Source organism: Microchirus variegatus (assembly GCF_963457635.1).
Source record: "Microchirus variegatus genome assembly, chromosome: 11".
Classification (NCBI taxonomy): Eukaryota; Metazoa; Chordata; class Actinopteri; order Pleuronectiformes; family Soleidae; genus Microchirus; species Microchirus variegatus.
The window spans coordinates 12,376,310-12,390,429 of record NC_139812.1 but is presented as its reverse complement, the minus strand read 5'-3'; the positions used below and the strand labels follow the sequence as shown (position 1 = coordinate 12,390,429).

The following is a 14,120-nucleotide window of genomic DNA, read 5'->3' as shown; positions in this document are numbered from 1 at the left end:
AGAATAACATGCTTAATGGGTAGTCAACAGGGTTAACAGACCAAATACAGTGTGAACACACAGACACAACTCATTTGTCAGTATTTGGGCCAATTCCAATTCCTATCTTAACCCTCAATCTCAACCCTTAATCTTAACTGGCCCTCAAAACCAAGTGTTGAGGGTTATTTTGTCACTGTGACTGTGGGGGGCAGAATAACGCGAAAGCTGCGTCCAGTCTGTCAACTCCAAAAAAGAAGAAGAAGAACACATTTCCCTCTCGATTAATTATTACTTTCCGTTTGTCAGTTAGTTATAAGATGATACTCATACAAATACCACAACCACGGACATATTCAGCTGACAGTTACCACACACCACGGCTTATTGAAAAGTAAACGATAGCAAACAATCGCTTGTTCGCACCGGCCGGCTATTGACAAAACATTGTAAAATAAAACTAAATGTTACCCAACAATGACGTAAGTAATCCATAAAGTGGGCCTAAACTAAGATAATACAATGGTTTTCATAATTTTTATATCTCTATTAACAAAGAAAATTCTTAATTTGTAGCGTACTCGTTTCGCTGCTTTCGGCGCCATCTTTGTTATGTCAAAACACGCAAAGCATTCTGGGTAGCCCTTGCTCCCAAGGGTGGTCTCGATATCTCAATATTGAGGGCGATACAGCCCTTAAACTTGCCCCTCAACTTAATTTTTCTGAGAATCGGGACAGCACTTGCACTAGCAGGAGCGGACATTTTTGAGATTGAGGGTTAAGCAAGGAATTGGAATTCACCCTTAAAGAGCATAAGCTTATAAATGTAAGGGTTAACCAGGAATTGAACCCCACAACCTTCTGTTTGAAGGACGACTCGCTCTACCACTGCTACCATCGCCAAATGCATAATTCTTTTGTGCTTTTACCACCTTTAAACTGCTTTTAAAAGGTGGTAAAAGCAGTAGGCCTATATATCATAACCTGGCAAAAGTTAATTAGATATTGTCTGGGAACATCTGTATATATATATATATATACATATACATATATATATACAGTAATTGCCTTCAGGAGGAATAAAGCAGGGGTTAGGTGTGTTTTCTCGTGGTTGAAAGCCTCATGCAGAGGTGGTAATAGTGTTATGTTAAGATGGGCTGTCAAAAGGTCTAACCTATGACATTCAGACATTCAGTCATAGCATACTAGGTATTTTTAGCGATATGGAGAAGTCATTTTCTATGTGTGAAAATCCAATTTGATAACAGGTGTGAGTTTGGAGGCAGCAGTGACAGATGGCTTGGATTTGTACAGTTTCCCTGCAAAGAGTAACAAGTGAAGGACTTTGAATAGCATGTAATATAATTGAAACGCAAATTAGCTGCAACCATTAAATGGTTTGTTTGGCATATATTCTTTTTTAGTGACACCACTTGCAATCTTTAAATTAAATCTAAGTCATTGTATGCTATAGCTGTAACTGCACCACCTCAGCTTTCATTTATCCTCAGAGATTTGCTCCTTAACAACCAGGGTTCTTAAACTTTCCACCTCCAGCCCCTAAAGTAATGGGGTCATTGACTCGGCCATTATTCCAAAAAAATGTCACGTTCAAAGATGTTAACAGATGCAACTATGGAAAATGAGCAATGGTTTGCTTGTGTGAATTCTGAAGGTGGACTGGAGCAAGCTTGGGGTCAATCTAGCAAATATTGAGGATTACGTGCATTGTTATCAGAAAGATGAACGTCATAATCTCTACACTCTTAGAAATTAAAGTGCTAAGTAGAACCATAAAGGTTATTCGGCTTGTCCTCATAGGAGAACCCTTTTTGGCTCCAGGTAGAACCTTTTTGTAAAGGTTTCACCTAGAACCCTTTTGGAGGGTTCCACCAAGAACCCCTTTAAAACCCTTTATTCAGGACAGGGTTTTTAAAGGGTTCTCTGGATCAAAATGGTTCTTACTGGAACCATTAGTGTTACCAAGAACCCTTGAAAACGAAGCAAATGGTTTCAGCCCTTGTAGAAGGACCCTTTTGGAACCCTTATTTCTAAGAGTGTACCACATAGAAGTATAGAAAAGGACTTTATTAGTGAATGTTCTAAAGTTGCATCACATACAAATGATTTGTTAGTGGTTGTCAGACTCTTGAAGTTTAGGGGACTGCTGATTGCCTGGATTATTGGCTCCCTGGACCTGTGCCAAGTTTGGTTTATTTTCATGCAAGGTCCATCTCACCACTCAGTGCATGAGCCTTAATAAAACCCAGTAGGTAAAAAAGTGACCTTATAGATTAACTGATGTTGTATTTTTCCTCTCATCAGGTTTGACAACAGGTAAAAAGCGTTTGAAGGCGATAAAGCAACAAGTAAGAGATGTTGTATAGCATGCAACATATACATGTAATTAAGACATAGCTATCTGAAGAGAGAAAAGACACACGTCTGACATGTTTTGATACATTTCCTTCCCTGTCATCTCGTCTCGTATGTCATACATCACCTGGAATAGCACAAGCTCAGCTGTCTCCTTTTTCTCGTGACAGTCAGGAGTCACGAGCCACACTCATGAAAGTGCCCGAGTGCAAAGATTGACATTACCATTCAGCTGAAGAACTCAATTATTCAGCAGGAAAAGTTTATAGTATACTGGCAAGACAACAAGAGATTTCAGGGAAGCATCAATCTTTGTGACAGACCTCTCTGAAGCTTGTGTTTATCCAATCCCTTTGCCTATTCATCGCGTCCTGTAAGGCAGCCCCCGTCTCATTTCCAATGCAGAGGGTAGAGCGGCAAACTGCTTGAGTTGTGAGTGGACCGGGACAAGGGTGTAAGGCGTATCATCGCATGGATCGACAGGAGAACGTACCCTGTCTTTGTGACGTCCAATCACTGGCTCCCTGTGGGCAGAGGTCAGAGTCCCGGGGATCACTGGGTGGCAGCTTCTTGACAGATATACACAAGCAGCACAACTCAGATGGTGTTTATTAAAATGCAAGGGCAGAGCATAGCTTGCTGACAGTGCAGGCATCCGTGGACTGAAGTGGACATGGGGGGGTGAAGTCACACACGTTCATTCGTGCAGACGTGTTGCATTATTTTTGCTAGTGTTGTTGAGTTTAAAGGGACACTGTGTAGTATTTATGGGTTTATATGACTCAAAATACACTTTTATATACATATTATGTGCTCCTGCATTGTCTAGTCGTTTTTGTTTCATTTTCGTAGTGTTTCAAAAAGTAATGTAAAATAATATGGTCGCGGCCGCCGTTTCATTGCCACTGTTAGCAGCGAGACGCCATGTTTCTACCGGAGCCTGTAAGGACAAACGCGAGAGAACAAATCAAGCGTCGCTTTACTTGTAGCGGAAGTCCCTCCTCCACTCTCTCCACTTCGTCTGCTTCGGCTACCTGGTCCATGATGGTGTTTCTTGACAAACTAACAGTTTTAAAAGTCTGTATCTGGTCAGTGCAGACCTGCTCACACACCTTCAGCATGCACTGCTTCAAAAACACACCCTCAGAAAAAGACTTTGAAGCACGGGCCATTTCTTCAGCCACAATAAAGCTAGCTTTCACTGCTGCATCGTTTTTGGTGTGTTTCTGCTGCGACCACAGTCTCAATCTCAATTTCGCATGATGCATATACAATGATACACTGCGATCTAGTGGCAGGATGCCAACACTTTGCGGGGTAACGCAATCGCCATGCATTGTGGGAAATGTAGTATATGGTCAACGCACGCCTTAAAGCAGCATAGACCTATTTTAACACACATTTTTTAAGACCAATTAATCACTCGCGGGCCACATAAAATGACGTGGCGGGCCACATCTGGCCCCCGGGCCTTGAGTTTGACACGTGCGGTAGATCCTATATATGATTTGTGACGTGAGGAAAAACAGTGTACTGAAGCAGATAACTGTCAACTTTGATGAGGTTGATGATTTAAAAGTGCAGTAAAAGAGAACAGCCTATGCAGACACACCCTTACGCTGTGCCGTCCTTTCCCAGGCTAGCCTCAAGGTCAGCAGGCAATGTAAAGTGGTATTCAGAGAATTGTCCAACGGTGTGACCCGTTTTTCATCCCTCGCTCCATATCACCCTTGTAATTAACATAATGAAGATCAATTAATTGCTCCGGTGTCTGTCCTGTCACCGCCCTCACACAGTGCTGACTGCCTTGGACAGGAAAGGATGAGTGTCCCCCTCCTTTTTTTTTTGTCTGCACTCATCGTCATTAATTAATGTAATGTAGAGCTTAGGGCGGCGCAATGATGGCGCTTTCAACTTTTACCTCGTCTCCTCTAATTGCCCAGTGGTTTTGGAGAGATTCTGTGAAACTTGTGTGACTGGCACCAGACGACGAGGGGAGCGATGCGGATGCGTGCAGGACTTGGACATATCTCAGATTGGACGTCAGGACGGTCATTTAGAGGACTTTAATTTTGTGGGCTGCAGACAGGCTCTCAGCGGACACATGCTGGTCTCGTTCTTATTATAAAATGCTTAAAAAAAGATCAGAGGGCTACACTCACTCTAATGATCTCCTCCCAATTAAGAACAGGCTCAGGGGGAATGCTTGCGTCGCTTTGTGAGGAGGCTGTCACACATCTGTCACACAGCAACAATGACTTAAGTTTCATGCACCACAGACATTTTTTTTCCCCCTCCTCTTTGAAGCACTTCTCGCTGTTTTCTCAGTTTGCTTGCATTGGTGAAACACCAGAAAATAGCAATGAAATGGCTGAAGCTGCAAGTTCTGGTCTGTAGTGGGGGACATACTGTATAATACAAACTAATTACAGAGAATGGCCCCGCAACACAAAGGCTTTATGGGTATCAGGAGGGGATTGGTGACAGCCGGAGTTTCTCATACTCATAAAGCCTTGCATAGCAAAATAAGCAGACTATAACCTGTGTTGAGGCAATAGAAGGAAGAGCACTGTTCTCAGCTCTTTGAAAAACTGTAAACTGACTACAGCTATAATGTGATGCCAGGCTGAGTTTGTTTCCTTCTCCTGCTAAATCCTCCTGACAGTTTCCTTCCTTTTTACCAGGCAGTGAAAAAAAGAATATAAAAAATACAAAGCTAAAGCCAAATCAGAAACCTTTTGTTTGCAGAAAGGCAGTTTTAACACAAAGCAACACCAATGATTCTGTAGTTTGTCAGTTACTCACACTTATTACATTGTGGAAGAGGCTGAAAATACCAGAACAACTGTTGTTTGTGGTTTGTGTTGCGGAGATTTCTTATTTAAGTTGTAAAGCTTTTTTGGAAACAGCTCTGATCCAAGGAGAACTCAGACAATGCCTGACATCTGAACAGTGAGGCATCTGATACATATAGTTTTTAAGACTTGAGATGAGTGTATCTGGTCCAGATGCCTTCTGGTATCTAGTGGGGAATCCTTGAAAGGTGACTAGTCTTATCCCAAGTTATGGCTGTTAATGTTGTTCACCAGGTCTGGTTATAAGAATATGTTCATAATTAAACCCAATGTTAGCTGAAGATTAGACTTTTTCCTCACAGTTTGTTGTAATTTATTTCAGCTTTGACATTTTCACTTAAGATCATTAATTAATTAGTACATTTACAAAACAATAGATTATGGTAACATCGACACAATTGTGCCTTTAAAGTTGATTTCAACTATAATAATGACGGTTTTTAGGCTGAACTTTCATTATTATTAGTATTATTATTATTTTTTTTTAAAACTTTTTCCAGATAGTTACTAATCTTATCAGGGTGTTTTGAGCCTTTTCTTTAACTACTAGAAAATAATCCTCTGAGCAGAGAGACAGTTGTAAAACAGCGTATCAATCGGCTGAAGCTCACCATAAATCTCTGTTAAGCTGAGAGGAGCTGCCGATTCAGACAATCATGTAATGTGAAATGTTTAAGTGATAAATCACTCTTCTAAGACTGTTTTCTGCATGTGCATCAGAAATATTTTTCACTGATGCAAAAAAAGGATTTAGACCAGCAGTTTTTTCCAAGGCTACTTTCCCACAACAGATGTTTTGACTTGTCACAGAAGGAGAAGCATAGCTGTTCCTAAAACACCTTAACAAAGGCTGTTTTAGATTCACTTTGGCCCAGTGAGGCACGAGAGTGTGACAATGAGCCATGTCCAATGTCAAGATTCTAAAACGGCAGCAGCAGCTAAATGTAATTCAGCCAACATTAATACAATCGCTCACACTTTTTCTGGGTTTTTCTCCTGTGACAGAACGTCTTCTGTGAAAATGGCCTCCAACCTTTCCGTTCCTGTGTAAAGATAAAACCAAACCTTGAGACTCTTTGTAATGAGCAGATTTCTTCTTTCTTAAATGTCAGCTCTGTAGTTCTTAAGGTGGCTATGTGTAAAACTTTAGCTATATGATCCACATCCAGTAATACTTTCCTTATTCTACGATGACATATGAGAGAATCAATACAATAAACACAATACATTTCAGTTCTTTAAATAAAGTCCAGTGAAATTGAATCACTTAATTGTTAGTGGTGAATGGTCAGTAAGTAATGGAGTACTTGAGTAGAGTACTAAAGTACAATTTTGAAGGATCTGTACTTTACGCAAGTATAATTTTTTGGGAGTACTCATGACTTTACTCAAGTACATTTGAGAAGAAAAATTTACTCTTTACTCCACTGCATTTCTAGCCATAACCGTGAGTACTTGCTACTTCTTCTTCTTCTAAAAAACAACAACAACTCCATGGTCACATTTAGTTGAGAGATGAAACCATGGATGAAGACGCAGCAGGTCCATCCAGGGAATGTGAAAGACTGAAAAAAAGACTATTTCAATTTTCCAAACAAGTTAATGATAGTGTTCGCTACAAGTGTTTGCTGTGTTTACCAAAACAAAACGTCATCACCGCCAGTGATATTACACATCTATGTAAGCTGAGCATTTGTTTTTATGTTCTTGAGTATGCTGTGTGTTTAACACAGTCAGGTTCAAATGTGGATGCAAAAGAAATCAATTAAAACTGTAGCAGATGTTTGTCAGTTTGTTGCCATTGTGGTAACATGGTACAAATATGAAAATGACTTAATTTTACTTTCAATTCCTTTTAAATTCATCAAGGTATTAACATTTTTCATAACTCCATGTAGGACGTTTCTATACGTCAATGTAAGCACTGTGGCAGTAGTAATGCAATATTTAGAAAATGTACTCTTGGACAAGTACTTCAGTACTTTTACTTAAGTAGACATCTGACTAGTACTTTTACTTGTACTTGAGTAAACTATAGCAAGGGGTATCTGTACTTTTACTCAAGTAATGAAGCTGTGTACTCCGTCCGCCTCTGCTCAATATAAAAGTGATTGAAATTGCACAAGCTGTAGCTGACAGCTTTTAGTGTTTGCTAATTGTCCACATATTGCTTCATAATTAGAATGGTTCCAGATAAATAAGCTACTTAGTCCATTTCACTTTGCTGGACAAAATGCAAGGATTTGCAACCCAGGAAAGCGTTTGCAGCCTGGCGTGATTGATGACTGCACCTGCACTGTCAAGTTTGGGTTGGGATGCCCTGCTGGCAACAACTGACATCTAGGTGTCCTCTGAAAATACACTGCTGACCAGCATCGGTTTTTCCAGAAACCACGGTTGAATTTCAACTGGAGTGTAGTTCTGACAGAGATGGGAGAGGGAGGGTCCGCGTGTCCTCTGCTGTAAGTCCGAGGCTTTGTAATAATTAATATGTGTAGTGGGCTTGATGAATGAGGACAGGTGGAGGATTTCATCATGCTTAGACAGACTGACTCCCTCCCCAGGCATGAGACATTGATGACCTGCCCAACACCTTGGAAAAACACAACCCTCTGTGTGGCCAGTATCTACCCTTGAAACTCACTCTCTGTGTGTGTGTGTGTGCGCGTGTGTGTGTATTTGTGTGTGTGTTAATATACGCAGCAGTGCAGCTTAGGTGTTCCCAGACTGCAAAACATAACCTGCATCTGTTAAAAATATGCATGTGTAAATGCCAGTTCACTGTCATCTTTCTGCCTATTTATGCATACTTTCATATACCTTGTGTATAAAAGGTGCTATATATTGCGCGTGTGTGTTTCATTATGTGTCTTTCCCACAGGGTAATTACTCACTGTCATGTTGTTGGAGTGTGATTAATGAGGTTCTGGTCAAAAGGCTTTGAGCAGAGATGCCCTGGCCTTACTCCTGAAGCACAGTTACAGATATGAGAGGACCTTATTCAATCTTTTCCTGACACGCCACTGTGGCTTTTGATAAACCCAGTGTTGTTGTCGTTGTTGTTGTTGTTGTTTTACAGCGGTTTGCATCTGTAATATTGCATTACAGCCCCGCTCTTATTCTCCTTTGTAATGTCAGTTATGAGAAATAAGAAACATACACCGCTCCATGGGCATTCATGCGATTTCTTGTCTCAGATAAAAAGGACTTTTGTTTAGTCCACATTCCTCTATTGTGCTTAATATTACAATATATATGTATATATGTATATATATAAAAAAAACAAGCAAAAAAACAAACCAAAAGGCCTGTATAAAGCAGCATATATCCTTTCTTTAACAGACCTCAAGGAGGGAGAGTTTTTAAAAATTCAAACGCATCTTTTTCTGGTTTTTACCAATTTTATTTCTTTGATTTGTCAAAAAAAGAAGAAGAAGAAGCTGTAGAGCTTTTGCATTCAATTTGGAGACAGGGAATAACTTGGAGGTAGGACTGAACAATTTGGGGACAATATGTACTTTTGATTTTTCTGGGAGATATTGCAATTTCCGATTTGATTCGGAATCTAATTTCTGTTCAAAAATCACTGCGTTAAACTTAAGAACGTAAAGATACGAATTGCATCCAGCATGAATTTACATTTTTATTGGTATAGAACATGGACACATCTAAAATATAACTTCACAAATGCTGTGCATGTGTTAATAGTGGACTTCGAGTTAAACTATTTCTTATATTGAAATAGTTATGTCATTCTCTGATGGCACGAGTCGCCACAAATTGCAGCCTTTGCAATTTGCTAATTGTGTTGTTTTACATTGATCGTAGAGCTGCAGCTAACGATTATATTGATAATCGAGTATTTTCGCGATTAATTGCGTAATCATTTGGTGATGATGTTCTCAAATGTCTCGTTTTGTCCACAAGTGAAAATGATTCAGTTTGAATGATTTCTTTGTTACATGGAGCAAAGAAACCAGAAAATATTCACATGTTGTTTTTATAATAAAATAACCCTCAAACCAATAAATCGATTATGAAACTTACTTGAAAAACTGATTGTTCAAGTATACCATTTGCTTCTGAAAAAACCTTTTTCAAGGGTTCTTGGTAACACTAATGGTTCCAGTAAGAACCATTTTGATCCAGAGAACCCTTTAAAACCCTTTCCTGTATAAAGTGTTTTAAAAGGGTTCTTGGTAACACTAAGGTGTATTTAGTTTACAAAAAAAGATTAATTGTAATAAGTGAGTTATTTAATGAAACAAATCTGTAAATTAAAGGAACATTATTTCGAGATTGTTCCTCCAATTGCCCCTGAAAATCCCAAATAATCAAATTTGAAAGTGACGGCGTAGTAAGAACTAAATATGTCTGCTTGCCAAGATGAGTTCCACCACCTCTCGCCATCTGTCCACTGGCAGAATTTATATGAAGCTCCGTCCAATTACACTATTTTGGATGTAGAGCACTCATAGCTTCTATGACCCCCACCCTCCATCAGCCTCTGAGCAGTGGATGAATGGACAATAACAGGGCAATTGCACTGGGCTTTGGGGAGAAGTGGTTTCAAACACTTCCCCAGCTGACGTTCACGCGGCCAGTGTTTGCGCTCAGAATGGGAGCCGCTTGGAAGGAAGCCCCTCTCAGCAAGCAGAGGAAGGGGCGGAGGAGTTAAATGTAGTGGATGGCGGCACAGGGACCCTCAGGGTGTCACATACTGTAACACACACACACACACACACCTGAGCTTACGCTGTGACAGACGAGAGAGCTGAAGAAGGTGCGGTCTCTGTCCTCCAAACATCCTGGTGGTGAGCTTGGTGAGCAGGGATTTATAAACGGAGTACGTGGAAGTGGAAGTGTGAGCATGTGTGTGTGTACAGAAAGAGTGAAGGGGGAGGAGGGGAAGTGTGTTGTTCAATAAGTATACGCACATTTACAAATGTGTTTTTTTTCTTCCCTCGACCTTGGTGGCATGCCTGCCTGGATTTTAATTAACAGAGTCAGATAAATAGACTTGTGGTGTGGCTGCATTTTTAAAAAGGAAGAACGCATCTTGATGTTTTGCCTTTTCAAGGTCAGAGCGTAATGCGGGTTCATTCAGTGCTGTCAACACTCGGCGTTTTTACATGTGATGATGGCAAGAGGGGATTGACAGCAGTGGAAATTTTTTTAGCATAGGATATTTGTTGTTTTACAAATGCTGGCGCACTCAAACAAATATGTTGCACTAGGTCTGAACAGTAAATCATTTTCAAATTTGGTTTTGCTATGTTCTGCAAATGTATAAAAATGCATACTTCTCTAAATCTCTAAATTCTCAACCTTGCATTAGTAGCTGAAGGTCCAGTGAGTAAACTTTATGATTTAGAACAAAAATTGAATTCCACATTTAAAATTATGTTTTCATTAATGTATAATCGCCTGAAAAATAAGAATATTTTAGTTTTATTACCCTATAATTAGCACACAGCAGGTCCTCTTCCACCATGGGATTCAGTTAGTTGCTTAATGCAACTTCACCCTTATAGATGTTGCTAATCAATTTAGAAAAATCTGACAGATAAGATATTTTTCCTAAATTGCTGAGGCAAAAATTTGTCCCCATATATCATCCTTAGCTTCTAAATGGAGATGCTATATTATGAGCAAAATTCTCTGAAGTAAATGAGAATAATTAATGAAGGTAATATCACCACCAAACCCCCTCTGCCTGTGATTACAAAAGAACACATTTCATGCTACTTTATCGTTCTTTCTGTTTGCATTATAGACAGATTGAATCCAGTGCAATAAATCCATTGGCAATAAAAAAGAAATATCTTAAATTATTCCAGTTCATTTGTCACATTCCAGTCAACCAATAATGCAGAAATGCAAGAATTCGTCATCTGAAATAAGACGTGTGGCCACATTTGTCCTGTCTTTACATGATATAGTTGATGAGAAATCCATGAGAAGATTAATGTAGAAGCTGAAGAGAAAGTTTGCATTTATACAAAAAAAGTAAGCAGTGTCTCATTAAGCACGCTAAGTCGATTACGAGTTGATTATTGTGTTATTGTTGCAAAAGAAAGCGTATTCCAGAAACTTCACATTGGTAATTGCTACACTGGGTGTTCTATTTTCAGGAACAAAAATTTAATTAAAGTTTTTTTTTTTTCTTTCTTTGTCTAATCGTCCTCCTAGTTTGTGGATGGTCCGTTTTATTGTAGGCTGTGTGTGCCAGATTTTGCACAATACTGGATTGTTCTCTCTAAACCATACATAGCCACATATGAGCAGAGATTTACAGATAGCTACAAACTTCACTCTGTATCACATTTCCAGGTTGTGAGGAATTAAAATTATGTTATTTTTCAGTCAACAAAAACAAGTTGTCCTGGTCCACAAGTCCACATTGTCACAGGTTCTCTTAAATAACTCACCTGTACCATAATTGCCTCATATTTTCTTCATTTTCCAACTTAGTTTTACATGGGGAGGTGGAATAATGTTTATTTTACCACAGAACATCTGTAATATTAATGCTCAGTTTGCACAGGATAAGAAATCTTCCTAAAACTACCACAATTGGGAGGGGGTAAATCAGCGTAAACCTGTCTCATGAGCCCTTTACTGGGCCCAGTCAAGGAGCCGCTGCTATGATGCATTTCCATGCAATCCTGTGGCGGGTGACCCCCACAGACCAGAAGTTCTGTCATCCCACCCAGTAACCCGGGGTCAACAAGGGTGTTGGAGGGCAAGGAGGGTAGCCCGGTGATCCCTGACCTCTACTCCTGTCGCAACAACAACATAGTGCCTCGATTCATGCTTGAAAATCTGTGGAAAACAGGAAATGGTGGAATATTTATGTACATATTTACTGCTGGTTTATTCACATGAGATTAGCATCACCTGGGATACTTTTTCTGGACCTTTTCACCCCAGGTAGAAGTCGTAATCTTAACTGACATCTTCAGGTAATGATTACCGACATGGCACATTCGGACGGGATTAAAATCACTGAAAAGCTCTGTTAATAATAACTTTACCCCCACCTCTCCATGTAAAACGAATCTTGTCTGAATAGGGCTTTAGTCTTCAGCTGACATCAATTGATTTAAGTGACATAACTTATTTATCAGATTATCAGCTCCATCTGGAGACACACGACTGTTACTTCACAAATGAGAGCAGACACATGAAATGTCCCAACAGGTAAAATTAGTCCGGTGTCTCTTTAGTTGTAAATTGGTGCATGTTATGGATTCCTTCTGGTTTGTCACAAATAACATCCCAGATACTAAACATCAATTTAAACAAATTCAAATCACTTCTCACTCACTTCACATTCATAGCTTGTTTCACTCATTGAGGATCCATCACAGCCGTGAGTTAAATTTTTTATCACACTGTTTGCATTGAATCACTTGTTTGCCAGGGGATTGCAATGCAGATGTGTCATCACTGTGGCTGGAAACCTCCTGCTGGCCGTGGGTAGAATAGTTATGAACGTGGGTGCAAATGTGAAATGTCATCACCATGGCAATCAGTGTCATCACTGCAGGTAGAAATGTCATCCAAGGTGATAATGGAATTAACTGTTCACATAAAATAAATGTGTGATTATTATCCCCGCAGCCAACAATAAAGTGAAAAGTAAAATCACCTTGTGATATGACGGCACTGTCCAGAAATACATATATATACAGCATTCTCGTTAGACATGGTAGAGCAGAGCTGAGCTGTGGAGACACACGACTGTTATTCACATGTCATTCACACTGCTCAGTGCTCAGTGCATGCAGATGGACATTCTTGCCTTAAAAGCATGGATATATATGATCGAGGACCACATACAGGAGTGACACAAATTTGAAAGTCTGAATTGAAGATCAGATTTCTGCGTCCACACAACCCTTATGGGCTCAAACAGTGGGACACTCTGAGTCACTGCACTGACATGTGGCGACATTCCACCTATGTCAAAACATGGATTAATCAACAACATCAAACACTGAGGTCTTGAAAATGATGTTTTAGTGCTCAGACCCTTCTCATAGTGATCGTTTAAAACGGTGTCTAATCAAAAACGACAACAGAGAGCGTACTTTGTATTGTGTTGTGTACTTTAAACACAAAAGCAAAGTCATTGTTTCTTCAATTATCACGACCACACTTTTCTGCCTTCAGTCGGTCTTTGACTGACAGTTACTTGTTTCCGGTCTGTGCTATAATCAGAACCTCCTCTACACGGCTGCAGTGTCTTTATCAGTTCTGTCTGTGTCAGTGCTGTAGGCATGCAACCGGTCTGAGTGTCTTCTTGCATTCATCTTGCAAAAAAAAAAACGCTCTCCTCTGAGGGAGCTGCCACTCAGCATTACAAAGACTTAGAAAAAAACGTGCACATATTTCCGTCTGCCAGTCAAAAAATGTTCAAGGAATACTCATTTTCAGGGATTTGCTTTGATCATGCCAGTTTGGACATTTTCTCTGCCACATCCCTGAGTTGGTCTATAAAGGTTTCCGACTGTAAAATGGAAGCCGAGTGGAATCCTTGCAGACAGTTAAATTGGTGTGGAGGCACGATGGCTTATTTCATGAGTGATGTCAGTAAATGTCCACTAGATTAAGTTTTATGCTAATTAAATGACATTTAATTTTTTCCTCTTTGAATTTGATGAATTTATTTTGTACATTTCAGTTTTCGGAGGTATTTTATTACGGTCATGCATACTTGTTAGTCGGTGCAGTAATAATAATATTTGTAGCAGGTGAAATGTTAATCCAGAGAACATCTACTGCAAATTTTGATTTCAAACCTCCACGTAAAAGCACCAGTGATAGCATGTAGCCATGGTAGCATATGATGTGTCAGTAAGTGAAGGGATGGAACTGAAAAACGTGAGTGCTGACTTCAACTTT

The 14,120-nt window shown here is 39.7% G+C and overlaps 1 protein-coding gene across 1 annotated transcript in view; it reads left to right on the top strand.

The window, feature by feature from the left end:
- The window catches only part of dntt (deoxynucleotidyltransferase, terminal), a gene marked incomplete at both ends in the record, with an annotated part of 78,852 nt that overhangs the window by 48,508 nt on the left and 16,224 nt on the right, over nucleotides 1-14,120 (top strand). The window lies entirely within an intron of this gene.